Here is a 13,846-nt window from a genome sequence, read left to right as displayed (position 1 = left end):
CTCTGAATTGCGTGGCATCTTCCCGTGGTGACACGTGTCACCCTATAACTGGGCCACGTGTCACTATGGGATTGGTCCACGTATACGAGGTATTTTTACCCTTAACATTTGCCCCTCAGAGGGGGTGGCTCGTACGCTTACAGGCCGACTCCTCTGACCTCAAATAGCCTTGGTGCGTACAAGTGTATTAGGGTTTTGTCAGTTTTCTATCCGCCTGACAATTTTAGAGTGAACGCCTGTCTATACAAATGGCGCGGACGAAGGTAGGCCGTCTTGCTTTTGGGAGATGCGGCCGTCTTGCCATTGCGGAGAGAGCTTTAGCTCTGCCAACTTCCCTTTGGACGCGCCGTTTATTAGGTCATCTTCTTTTCCGCCTAATTTAACGGAGTTGCTCCTTGTCCCTCCAAATTCTAGGTCACATTTTCAAATTGTAACCGTTCAGCTGTGTTAGGCGGGAAAGATGAATTTACTATCTTACCCCCATAAATTTTCCCTATATATACAAGGGGTTTGACTTCATTTTGGCACTTTGGAACTTTACATTTTCTAGAGAGAAGTCAGAGCTTCTAGAGAGAGAAAGTGTGTTTTCCTTTGAATCTTCAAGAGCTCCGCGCGTGCGTTTGAGTTTTCCGGGAACATTTGTTGAGTTTTCCGATCAATCTTCAAGGCTTCCAAGTTTTCAACACGTACAGAGGTAGGCCACCTATTTTTTTTTCCTTGCATTTTTATTTCTTTGTTTATTTAAAAGCTGGCTCAACACTCGGCTTCGTCCATTTCTCCTCATGAGGCCGGCCGTTCGCCTAGGAGTGAGGAGTCTAGAGTGGACGGAGACGAGTTGTCTCCTTCATGGAGTGGGTCCATTTCTAGTGCGTACCAACTCACATCCACTCATTCTTCTCTGTCCCTGCAGTCGAACATGGCACGGACGATGCAAACGTACGATCGTCATGCGGCCAGAAATCCAGACGGAAGTCTGGTAAAACCTAGGCCTCCTTATAACCCAAATAATGCTAACTTAGAGACCCCTTCTACCACTCCTACGACCGCTTCCACGGGCACTCACTGCTCGGCCGTGGAAGTAACTTCCTCGTTCGAGGAGCGCCAAAGAACCCAAGGCGCTTCTACTACGGGGGGAACGTCCGGGCGAACTCCGGGGTTGAGGTTCCCCCAATATGCCAGCTCAGTCATGGATGGGGCCGAGTTGCTACTCTGTGAAGGACCTCCTTCTTCTTCTCGGGCGGACGCTGATACGTCCGTCCCCACCCCCTCAGAACTCTATCTCCGATATAGCAGGTCGGACAGACCAAGAACGGGGGTTTCAATTAATGAACCGTCCGACCTGCCCCCTCGCAGAGCACCTCCTACAGGAAGTCAGGCGGCCGGTGCCAAAGATAAAGGCGAAAGGCCACTTGAAGACATTATCTCTCCCCGAGGCGGCCATAGTTCTAGGAGCCGCAGCTCAGCGGAGGCAGCCGATCAGGACAGAGTGTTGTCTTCCGAGTTTGGGAGCACTCCTCAGCGAGAGGAGGATGAAGTTGAGAATGCGGCCGAGGGTGGAGCGGCGGCCGCAGAGGGCGAGGAGGCGACCGAGGAGGATGTTTCCAACATTGACAACTTCAAGGATCCGTACGCCTGCACAGTGGGTAGCACAACCTTGGGCTACCTGAACTACAAATTTGAGGATTACAAGGCATTCCTCCACCTTGGGGAGGGATTCGAGATTCAGCCCCCACGGAAGTCCCGCGCCGTGGCCGCTTAAGAAGAAGAGAGGCCGCGCCAAAGATCCTTTAGCGTCTACAGGGCGACCTTAGACGTCGGACTGCGCTTCCCCCTCCATCCTTTCGTCCGCACAATCTTGGACGAGTATGACATAGCCCTCTTCCAGCTGATGCCAAACAACTGGTTGAACATTTTTGGATACTTGGTGACGTGCATCTGCAAAGGCTTCAAGCCAGACTTTGCAGTTTTCTGTGAGATGCACTCACTTACTAAGCTAGACACGGACACGGACGGCTGGTTCATCTTGAGCACCACTAGAGACTACATGATGGTGGTGGACCGCGTCTCTAAGTGGCGTGACTGGAAGCACCGATTCTACCGCATCAAAACCAAGGATGTTGCATTCAACTTGCGGATGAATCGGTTCAATGCCGAGCCAATTCAACTTGGACGCGGGGACCTCAATACTGTTAAGCCACCCGTCCACCCCAGCCAGGAGTACCAGCTTGAATATTTCAAAGTCAAGCGGGTGAAAAGGAACGACAAAACTGAGCGCGTTCCAAGTAACTAGGTCCCTTTATCCAGCTGGCTGTGGGATCCCACATTTATGTCCGCCTATGGCCTGTACAAGAACCTGCCCCAAGGTGGACGCATGGACACATATTCTTACACATACACAGATTATTTGAACTTGAAGAATTTTCTAACACTTTTTCCTTTTCTCTTTCAGCTGAGGCGTACAAGATGCTTGACCTAGAGCAGAAAGGGGAGGTCAACATGACCGAGATTGACTTGGCTCGTTACAAGGCTCGCCAGAAGCTGTACGAGCAATCTAAAGGAGTAAGTAAACCCATCTTGATTTCTTCTTTTCGTCCGTGTATGCATTACGGAAGAGATCTTCTTCCTAACTTGGCACGACCTATCAATTATATTATCTTGCTCTCTTTTTACTAACTTTTGCCTCTACAGCTGGCCACTCCAACCCCTCGGTCCAAACGGAAGCAGTCGTCCCCTGCGTCCAAGACGAACCAGGACGGTAAGGCGTCCAAACAAAGGAAGACGGTCGCGTCCAAGACCACTTCCACTTCTGCGGCCAAGACGACGCCGCGGACTGCCTCTAAGCAGTCCAAAGGAGAACAACCCCGGCTGAGCGATAGCGGGGCCTCCAAGTTCATAGATCCGGCCACCATGCCGGGTCATGTTAGGTCCGAGAAATCGGACGATAGGGGTAAGTCGACCCCGACAAAACCGACCGGGCCTAAATTGACTCCGCCCGTTCAAAGAGTCAAGGAAACTGATTGGCTGGAGGCCACTCAGTCGGCCGGCGACCAGCCTGGCCGGACGGGGGAAGAGGGTGACGAGCCTGCGCCGCCTCCACCCTTCACTTTCAACCTTCCTACCCCTCCAAGCTTCTCTGACGGTCAGTCCAAGTAACTTTGGATTTTTTATTTTGTTTCTTCTCTCTTTTTTACTAAGCTTACATTAAACTCTTTGCGTCCGCATACAGATATTGCAGAGGAGCTACACATGAAGGTGCCCGGCCAGTCCCTTACTAGGGCGGACAGGAAGGCCATGCGGGAAGCCATGGCCCGGGCCGTCCCTGCTGAGCAGCGAGATAAGCTGCGGGGGATACATGAGGGCTTCCTCGGCCCCATGATCAATTGCAGCGTTGAGGTAACTTTTACCCTCTCATGCACTTAGTCAATTTTTCACTCTTACTTTTCTTTACACGACTACCCTGTACGCAACTCTTCCTACGGCTGAATGCCTTCATGGAATGGAAGGACAGGGAGAATGAGCGGCTGAAGCATGCCTGGGCCGCAATTCAGAAGGCCCAGGATGCCATTACTAGGGAAACGGCCGTCCAGCGCCGGTATTTCGAAACCCAAATCAACGCCCTGTCCGACAAGGCGGCACGATAGGCTGAAGATTTGGTGAAGCTGGGCGAGGCCCTTCAGCATGAGACCGTGGTCAGAGATGCCATGAGACAGGAGAGGGATCAGGCCCTGCTGGACGGCCAGCGCTGGAGGGAAGGGTTCGAGGCCTCCGAGAAGCTTCAAAGTGATGTGGCCTTGGCTCAAAAACACTTGAAGGAGGCCTTGGACGAGGCGGACACTCTGAGAGCCGAGGTGGAAAGTTTAAAGAAGTCCGTTGAGGACTTAACTCTCCAATTGCAAACATCTCGGGCTCCCAGTGCGGACGAGGTGGTCCACATTGAGCAGAATGCTGAGGACAGGCTGAAGAGCCACTTCTTTGAGGCTTTTGAGCTTATGGTGGACGAGGGAGAGGCGACCTTTTATCAGGAACGCTTCACCAAGCGTCTTAACTTTGTCTGCCTCAGAGAAGAGGCTAAGAAGGCCGGGCAACCTTCACCTGAGCTAGACGTCACGCCAACTACCTCAGAAGAGGAGGAAATCGAAGAAGTGGCGGCCAGCAAAGATGGTGAGGCTGAGAGCAAGGGGACGCCTGCTGATGACGCGTCTCCTGCCGCCAGAGTCCAGCTTCTACTCCAGCCGCCCCGTGATTTCAGCCTTTTTCTGCCTTTGTCAATTATTTTATTTTTGTTTTGTGTCTGCCGCCTTTTTGTGCGGTTTTATGTAAAGCACTTTGCCGCCCTTTGAGCGGTCTTTTATAAATTCAGCTTTTCAGATTTTGCTTCAAATTTTACACTTATGTTTTTTCATTTTCGTACGCGTACTTTTTCACGTTTTTGTATCTTCTTACAATTGGGGGGTATGCCCCTTTATTCGGCGTTCGCCTAGTCCATATTTTGGGTGGTTTGATTGACTTGGTAGAATTTATACCTTAGGTGGTATGACTTCTAACAAGTTAATCAAATCATAGTAATGATTGCCCTTGGACTAGGTGGTACGCCGAATCAACACATTATTTATCGTTCAATTGACTTTATGTGAGTTTGTCCGTTGAAACTATCGCTCGAACGCACTCAGAAAATTTCAAGTATGATCTCAACTTAAAATTTTTAAATTTGGCCGGGCTGGAATGCCTAGGTACGCCCTTGCCCCATTAAATAGGTTTCACAGGGTACCTTACCTTTTTCGTCCGCCTTAGTTATGGGCGGACGCGTACATATGACTCGGGGTCGAGTTGCCCGTTTTTATTTTATTTAATTTACTTTTGTTCTGCGACCGAGTTGCTATGTTGCAAGCAACCTACTCGCAAATTTTACGCGGCGTATCTGTATAGGTTATGACCATGCAAATAAGCATAAAATAAATGGAAAATAATATAACAATGTTTGACTTTTCATTAATTTATCAAAATTACATTGTTGTGGCCGTACGACTTACATTGCTCGGTCAACAGACCTAGCTGTATACACATCTTTTGGCTAAGTACTTAAACTTAAACATAATATCTCTTCATATTGTCAGTGTTCCATGTACGCGGAATGGGTCGGCCGTTCATGGCTTCGAGACGGTAAGTCCCATCTCGGACCTCTTCCCTGACTCGATACGGCCCTTCCCAATTTGGGGTCAGCTTGCCATCCTCATTTGCTCGTCCCACAGCCTCCATCTTCCTTAGGACTAGATCTCCCAATTTTATCGGCCGCTTTGACACTCGGCGATTGTATGCCCTTGTCATCCGTAGACGATAGATTTCGTGTCTTAGCGCCGCGTTGCCCCTAGCTTCAGGAAGGAAGTCTAGGGCGGTCTTCATGGCTTCCCAATTAGCCGCTTCATCATATAGCATCACTCTAAGGGTAGGCTCATACATTTCAATTGGGAGGACAGCCTCGGCACCATAGACCAGGAAGAATGGGGTTTCTCCTGTGGAACTCTTGGCCGTGGTTCGTATGGACCATAGCACATTGACCAACTGACAAGGGAATAAACGCGTCGTCAATTGTCTATCCCTAGATCAAATACAATTTATACAACCTAAACAAACCTAATACGAGTATAAGGCAAGCATAGGGGTCGAACCACAGAGAACGGTAAACACCACCAAATGTTATCAACATTAAGCTAGTCCGGAATAGGGGATAAATAAACTAAAGTCTAAAAATGCTAAAACAAGAAATAAAACATTAAGGGAAATGGTTTAGGTATAGCATTCACTTGAACATAAACAAAGGTATAGAAATTGAATTAATTATGAACTAAACATGCTCGAATATCGAAGTAAAGGATCCAATCTAGCCGCCTTCCGGGGTCAATTGGCTTCTCCTAACATAGCCTCTATGTTTCCACATTAGAACCATATACTGGGAGGTTCTATTAAATAACAATCGATAGTAATGAACCTTAACTAAGTCAACTTCCGTTTCTTGTTAGCAAAGATTCACCTTTAATCAACCAACAATGTGCACTTGCAAGAAGATTAAAGAATATCAAGCATATAAAGACTTTAATCACAAATAAATCAATTCTAAACCCTAGAACATGCTCAAGGTCCAACTACACCACAACCATCCCCTTAATGGGGAAATTACTCACTAATCATGATAATAACAAGATTAATCAACAAATAATCAAGAATCAACATGATCAACAAGCAATACCAACAACTAAAATAATAATCAAAATAAACAAATAAAAATAGAGGAGAGAGAGTAAGAAATTGCTCATTAATTGAAGATGAAGATCTACAAAGGATTGAACAAGCTCCTTCTTCAATATCCAAGTTCATTAATGAAGAAAACCTCACTTTCTCTCTCTACCAAAGAAGACTAATCCTAACCTAACCTAAAACTAATTAGAGAGAAGAATAGATAGTTATTGAATATATTTTCTAATTACCCCAAAATTGGGTATTTATACTAAGCTAATAAAACTAGGAAAAATAAAGGAGAAATAAAAGAAGGAAATAAAATAAAGAAAGAAAAGGAAAAGGAAAGGAAATAAAAAGTAAAAGAAAAAAGAAAAAAAAGAAAAAACCAAAACCCCCTAAAACACCAGCTACCCGATTTTCCTTCTTCTTGGCTGCTCTGATTCGATTGAAACGCACCACCATCACCACCGTTCATCAACTATCATCATCAAATCGTGGCCGTTCGACCCTCTTTAAAAACCATGCGCGAGTCTCGTGAAGCGGTTCGGTCGAACCGTGGGTTGGTGCGGCCGAACTACGGGGTTGGTTCGGTCGAACCATGGGTATGTTCGACCACTCCTCTTCGATTAACGAAACCCACAAAGTCTCTGTCTCGAACTTCGACCGAACCACAAACGGTATGCTCGAACTTGATTGATTTTCAATTTGTTCTGAATTGCTTAATTGCGGGGCCGAAATGCTTGTGTGAATTGGTTGCTTAAATGTTGCTGGTTTAAGTGCCGCTGATTGCGGGTGTAAATTGGGGCGGTGGTGAAGTTGGTTGCTGCGGTTTCGGCTAGTGGAGATGCAGCTGCAATTGGGTGATGGTGGTAGGCGTCGTGGTTGAGGTGCGGCTACTGTTGCTGCTGCAGTTGGGGTTGCGGGTTGGTTAGGTTGGTTGAATGGTGGTTGTTGTTGCTGGTTTTTGCGGGGTTGCAGGCTGCGGATTGGAGCAGGGATTGCGTGGCTGCTGTTGTTATTGGTGAATTGGTGGCTGTGAGCGCGAGGGAGCAGGGGGTAGTGGTGGCTGGTGCAGTGGGCGCGTGAATTGGTGGGTGATTGTGGTGCTTGCGGGGTTACAGGCTGGTTGTGTGTGGTGTTTGGTTGTGGTCGTGTGAGGTGGTGAGAGCAGGGGGTAGCTGCTGTTGTGTGGTGGCGCTGCTGTGGTGTGTGGTGGCGCTGCTGTGGTGAAGGATAAAGAGGGGTGTGGTGAAGGTTAAGGGGCAGCAACAAGGTAGCACAACACAGTTTGCTTGGCTCAAAATTTGTGCCTCGAACCTCGGACTTCGAACTTGATTTGAACATGGAAATCGAGCGTCAAACCGAACACACCTACAAACACGAGCAAGATTGAGGAGAGAATTGGGACAAAGAATAAAATAAAATAAAATGAAAATAAACAGAGGACGAAATAAAACAAAACCACGACAAATAAAATAAAATAAATAAAATAGAAATAAATAAAATAAAAATAGAAAATGAGAGACATAAAACTAAACTAATAAAAATAAACAAAAACTATACAAGCAAATAAAGTAAAATAAAATACGAAAATAAACTAAAGCTAATAAAATAAAGAAAATAAACTAAAACGCCCCAAAATTACCGAATAAACAAGAAATATTATTAAGAGAAAACAAGAGAAAGAGAGGGGAAAGTAAGATAAAATAAACACGAAAATGACTCTAGAACTACTCCCTAAGAGTGACATAAATGTCACTCATCACCAACTCATCAGCCCATAGGCCGCCTGCCCTTTCAAGCTTGCGCTTAATTCCATTGGAGATCAACTTGTTGTATGCCTCTACCTGCCCATTGGCTTGTGGTCGGCCAACTAAAGCAAAGCAATGAGCTATACCTTGGTCCTTCAACCATTCTTTGAGTTGAGGCGTTTCGAACTGGGGACCATTGTCGAACACTATAGACTGAGGAACGCCAAAGCGTGTAATGATACTCTTCTATATGAAAGCTGAAACATCCGTCCACTTGATACCCCGGACAGCCTCAGCCTCTACCCACTTTGTGAAGTAGTCTACCGCTACAAACACATACCGCCTTTGGGCGGACGCTGGTGTGTACGGTCCTAAAATGTCCATCCCCCATTTGGCAAAGGGGAGCGGACTACTGATGGCCGAAAGACTGTTGGCGGGTCGGTGGATTAAGGTTGCAAACCTCTGGCACTTGTCACACTTCTTTACCGTTTCCATGGCGTCTGACTATAAGCTCGGCCAGTAGTAACCTAGACGGGCAGCCTTTTCAGCCAAAGCTCGTCCTCCAATGTGAGAGCTGCACTGCCCCTGGTGAAGATCGTCCAAGACATCATTCCCTCTCTCAGGAGTGATACATTTCAGGTATGGCTTCACAAATGCCTTTTTAAACAACTCTCCTTGCTTAATTTCAAACCAGGCCGCTCTCTTTTTCATCATCCAGCTCTCTTTAGGATCGGCCAGGAGTAATCCGTCCTTTAGGTATGATATGATCCCGTCCATCCAAGTGGAGCTTCTATCAATGTTATGTACTGGCTCAGCATCAATACTCCTTTTTTCTTTTACTTCCCAAAATACCGACCTAGGAGTATCACATGATGCCGAGGATGCTAACTTAGAGAGGGCGTCCGCCTGATGATTGGACGAACGAGGAACCTGCTGTAGAGTAAAATGATCTAGGCTCTTAGCCTCCTCTTTTACAATCTTCAAGTATTTTATCATAGCCGGCTCCCTTGCCTCGAAGTCACCATTCACCTGGCCGACTACAAGTAGGGAGTCTGAGCATACATCAATTTTTGTTGCTCCTTCCGCCTTACACATTCTAAGGCCGGCCAAGAGGGCTTCGTACTCGGCCTCATTATTAGAGGCTTGAAACTGGAATCTTAGAGCATACTCAAACTTATCTCCCTCAGGAGACTGACATATAACACCTACACCACACCCAGTAGCTGTTGCACTACCATCCACGAACACTTTCTAGATTTGATCTCCGGCCGTCTGAAGATCCGGCCGAGTCATTTCAGCTAAAAAATCAGCAAAGGCTTGCCCCTTAATTGCTTTTCTTGTCTCAAACGCAATGTCAAAGCCTCGCATTTCCAAGGCCCATTTAAGCATACGACCGCTTGCCTCTAGAGTTGTAAATGACTTCTTCAGAGGTTGGTCTGTGTAGACCACAATTGAATGTGCCAAGAAGTATGGCCGCAGCTTTTTCAATGCCATGTATAATGCCAAGCCAAATTTTTCAATAGGGGGATACCTTAGCTCGGCGTTATGGAGTACGTGGCTAATAAAGTAGACAGGAATCTGGTGGCCGTCCCGTTCAGCAAGTAGGACGACACTTAAGGAGTGTTCTAAGATGACAAGATAAATAAATAGCTTCTCGCTCTTAAGTGGACTGACAAGCCGAGGCAATGTATGTAGATGGCCTTTTAGCTGTACGAATGCTTCCTCAGCCTCCTCTGTCCACTCAAACATGGCTTTCTTTTTTATGGTTTGAAAGAAATAGCGGCACTTATCCCCTAATCTTGACAGAAATCTACCAAGTGCTGCTAAACAGCCGGTCAATCTTTGGACTTCTTTGATTGTCCTTGGTGACTTCATGTCCATGACGGCTTGGATTTTTTCAGGGTTGGCCTCAATTCCACGCTGATCAATTAAAAATCCGAGAAATTTACCGGACTCAACACCAAAGACACATTTCTTTGGATTTAACATCATCCTATGCCGCCTGAGTTCGGTGAAAGTTTCTCGTAGGTCCTCCAAATGGTCGGCCGGTTCTCTTGACTTGACAATCATGTCATCAATGTACGCCTCCATATTCCGGACGAGCTGATCTCTGAAGACTGTGTTAACAAGTCGTTGAAAGGTAGCTGGGGCGTTCTTAAGGCCGAATGGCATAACTTTGTAACAATACAACCCCTGCTCAGTTACGAACGCTGTTTTCTCTTGATCTTCTTCCCATAATGGAATTTGATGGAATTTGGAGTATGCGTCCATAAAACTCATCAGGGCATGCCCGGCCGTCGAATCAACCAGGCGGTCGATTTTGGGCAAGGGAAAGCTATCCTTTGGGCATGCCTTATTCAGATCGGTGTAATCCACGCACATTCTCCAAGTTCCATTCGGCTTCTTCACAAGGACCACATTGGCCACCCATTCTGGGTAATAACACTGCCGAATGAAACCGGCGTCCAGAAGCTTTTTGACTTCTGCTGCTACCGCCTGATCCCTCTCTTCTCCATGATTCCTTTTCTTCTGGCGAACAAGTTTAATGGCCGGGTTTACAGCCAACTTATGCACGGCCAGGTTAGGGCTTATACCTGGCATCTCGCCAACATCAAATGCAAATACATCTTTGAACTCTCTCAATAATTGAATTAACTCATCCCCAAGCACACCCAAAGTTATAGTGCCCACACTAACCGTCCGACCTGGTTGATCGGGGTCAAGCACTATATCCTGGTGACTGCCGGCCGGCTGGGGTCGTAACTCTTCTGGCCGACCGACAGTCATTAGCTGCTATGCTTGCTCTATCTTGGCCGCCTTACGCTTCTGGCCGACCTGGTGTGTTGGGAGTGAGGTTCCTTCTTCTTTTGGCTCGGACGACTTTGGTCCGCGCGCTGTGGGCTTAACCGCCAACTGATTACATTCCTTTGCCATCTTCTGACTTCCTTGGATTGTACCTATTTTCCCGTCCGTCCTCTCAAACTTTAGCAGCATTAGGTGAGGCACAATGACTGCTTTTGCTGCATTCAGTGTAGGACGGTCGAGTATGACATTATATCCAGTCAGTTCTTTCACAACCAAGAAGCGGACAACCATATCCCTTCCTTCCCCTTTTTGCCCAAATCGGACAAGTAAGTCTATCCGGCCTACTGGGTGGATGACATTCCCCCCAAATCCGACCAACGGGTGAGTGATGTCCTGGAGAGCATCCTCCGGGAAGCTTAGATTTTTCAAGGCGGCCAGGCTGATGATATCAGCCGCGCTACCCGTGTCTATTAATATTCGTCCGACCTTCAAATTGGCTATCTTTATAATGAATACCATGGGATCATTGTGCAAGGCTTTGACCTACCCCCAATCGGCCTCACTGATGATTACTTTGGGGAAGGGTTCAGCCTTCACTAAGTCCATCTGCATCACCTTTCCCAGGTTCCGGGCGTCCTGCTTGATCCCTTTCATAGTGGGACCGCCTGAGGCAAATCCTCCTGATATCACGGCCACAAAGCCTGAGTCAGTGTTGTTGCCATCATCTTCTTTATCTTTGCTCTTATCATTCTTCTGTCTTTGCTCGGACGTGTTGTTTGTCCGTGTGTAAGTGAATTTGGAATTCATTACATACGAATTCAGCATGCCCTTCTCGGCTAACTTGTCCAGCAGTCTCTTCAAGTTGATACAATCGTTTGTGTCATGTCCCACGTCCTTGTGGTAATGACAGTACTTGTTCTTGTTCCTATACTGAGCCGGGCCTCTCAGCGGCTGTGGCTTCTCAAACTCAAACTTATCCTTGATTTCCATCAAGATAGAATAACAATCCTTGTTGAATTCAAACTGAGGCTCGTACGCCTTGACCTTCTTAGACTTCTGTGGCTGGGCATCAGCCACCCAGACTTCCTTTCTCTTTTTTCCTTCTTTCTTTTGGCTGGTCGAGTCTTGCTGAGAAGGTTTTTTCTCATCCCCCTTGGCCGGCGCTTCTGATTTCGTAAGCGAACAAAAGTCCGCTGCCTCAATATAAGCTTCGGCCTCTCGCAAAACACCTGCGTATGTCCGAATCTTTTTCCTTACCAGGTCAAATTTAAAACCATTGTGCCTTAATCCCCGGAGAAATTCAGAGTAAGCCATTTCGTCCGGCAGATTATGAATTTGGGCTTTTTCTTGGTTAAATCGTTGGACGTACGAGCGTAAGCCCTCATTCTTTCCTTGGACGATTGTCGCCAAGTTAAGGCTAGTCTTTCGAGGTGGTATGTTGTATGAAAAATTTCCCACAAACAACAAACTAAGAGTAGTGAAACAATTGATACACCCGGCCGGCAAAAACTGTTGAACCAATCCTGCGCCACACCTTTCAGAGTGGCCGGGAAACATTTGCACCAAGTAGCGTCGTCTACGCTTTGCAAGTACATCAGGTTCCTATACGAGGTTATGTGTTCTTTTGGGTTGCCCGTGCCATCATAGGCTCCCACAAGTACACTCTTCACCTTCGGCAGCTGAGAGGCATTTAAAATATCTTGCGAAAACGGGGGCGACTTATCTCCCAGAGTAAGTAGACGCATCTGCCAATCGATGGGCTGTGGTTGCACGGACGGTCCAGCCAAGTAAGGAGCCTGTCCGTACACCTGCCCGTATGGCCCATATCATCCGTATGCCTGGGGGTTCGGCTGCATCAAGCCATTGAACCCCTGAGGAGGTTGATATTGCAGTGATTGGGCTGGAATAGGAGTTGGAGCATGGAAGACTGGAATAGGAGTTGGGGTGCGGACTGCCTGACTTCCACTGGAGATGGCCGTGTTGGTATGTTGGGAAAGAGAATGATGTGAAAAATCATCCGGCATAGTTGGGGTTGAGGTCGTGTCCGAGTAGGCGGCGCGCTCCCGCTGCTTATGCCGAAGGTAATCTCTTGCGTCCTTCCATCGTCTGGACGACTCAGGCTCCTCTCTTCGAGGCTGCCTACCCCTCCCCCCAGCCGACTGCGTTTTCGCCAGCAAGTCAGAGAAATTAGTCCGCGGTACTCTCGGGGACCTTCCAGTCGGCCTTCGAAAGGGAGTGTTTCCAACGTCCGTTGCATGGACTGCTTTGCTGTGTGTCTTCTTTGGAGCCCTCTGTTCCTCTCTCCTGGGCGTCTGCCTAGAGATAGAGGCTCCATTGTTTTCAATTTCTTTTCCGAGTTTGTTAAGCGCGGCCTTATAAGAGGCTGCGGTAACAAGAGGGTCATCAGCTTCTTCAAATGTGGCTATCAGAGGATCGCTAGTACGGATCGTAGGGATTAAATCCTCTACATGCACATCCTCGCCTGGATTAGGTGTCTGACCGTCTATCGCCATAACGTACAAGTATCCCCACAGACGGCGCCAAATGTTTCGGGTGTTTTTTGGATTTCCAGGGATACTGGTCACGCTCTTCTGGCAACGAGACGGTCCAACCTGCAAAACAACGAATATTCCGATCAACGGAATATTCGCCTCCGACGATCAAGTCAGTGATCAGAACGGAAAAGGCTAGAGAGAGAAAGTAGAGAGAAGTTGGAGCTATTTAATGCTCTGTTGTATGTAAATGTCTCAATCCCTCCCCTTCATAAATGATTGGGGTATTTATAGGGGTGGGACTCGTGCCCCTTTCTAGGGTTTGTACCCTAGATTTGCGTGGCGTGATTGGCTGCGCAATCAGTGAATGCCACGTGCCACTCTGGGGGTGCCGTTTTGCGGCTTTCATTGATATCTCTCGGGATTTGGGCCCTGACGTTGTTAGGGTTTTCTGGCGTGCTGATTATTGAGGGAACACATGCCCTTAACACATGGCATCTTCTCATGACGACACGTGTCACCCTCTGACTGGGCCACGTGTCGCGACGAGACTGGCCTGAGGCC

Source organism: Chenopodium album, chromosome 3 (assembly GCF_948465745.1).
Source record: "Chenopodium album chromosome 3, dcCheAlbu1.1, whole genome shotgun sequence".
NCBI lineage: Eukaryota > Viridiplantae > Streptophyta > Magnoliopsida > Caryophyllales > Amaranthaceae > Chenopodium > Chenopodium album.
Note: the sequence above shows the minus strand (reverse complement) of the source record.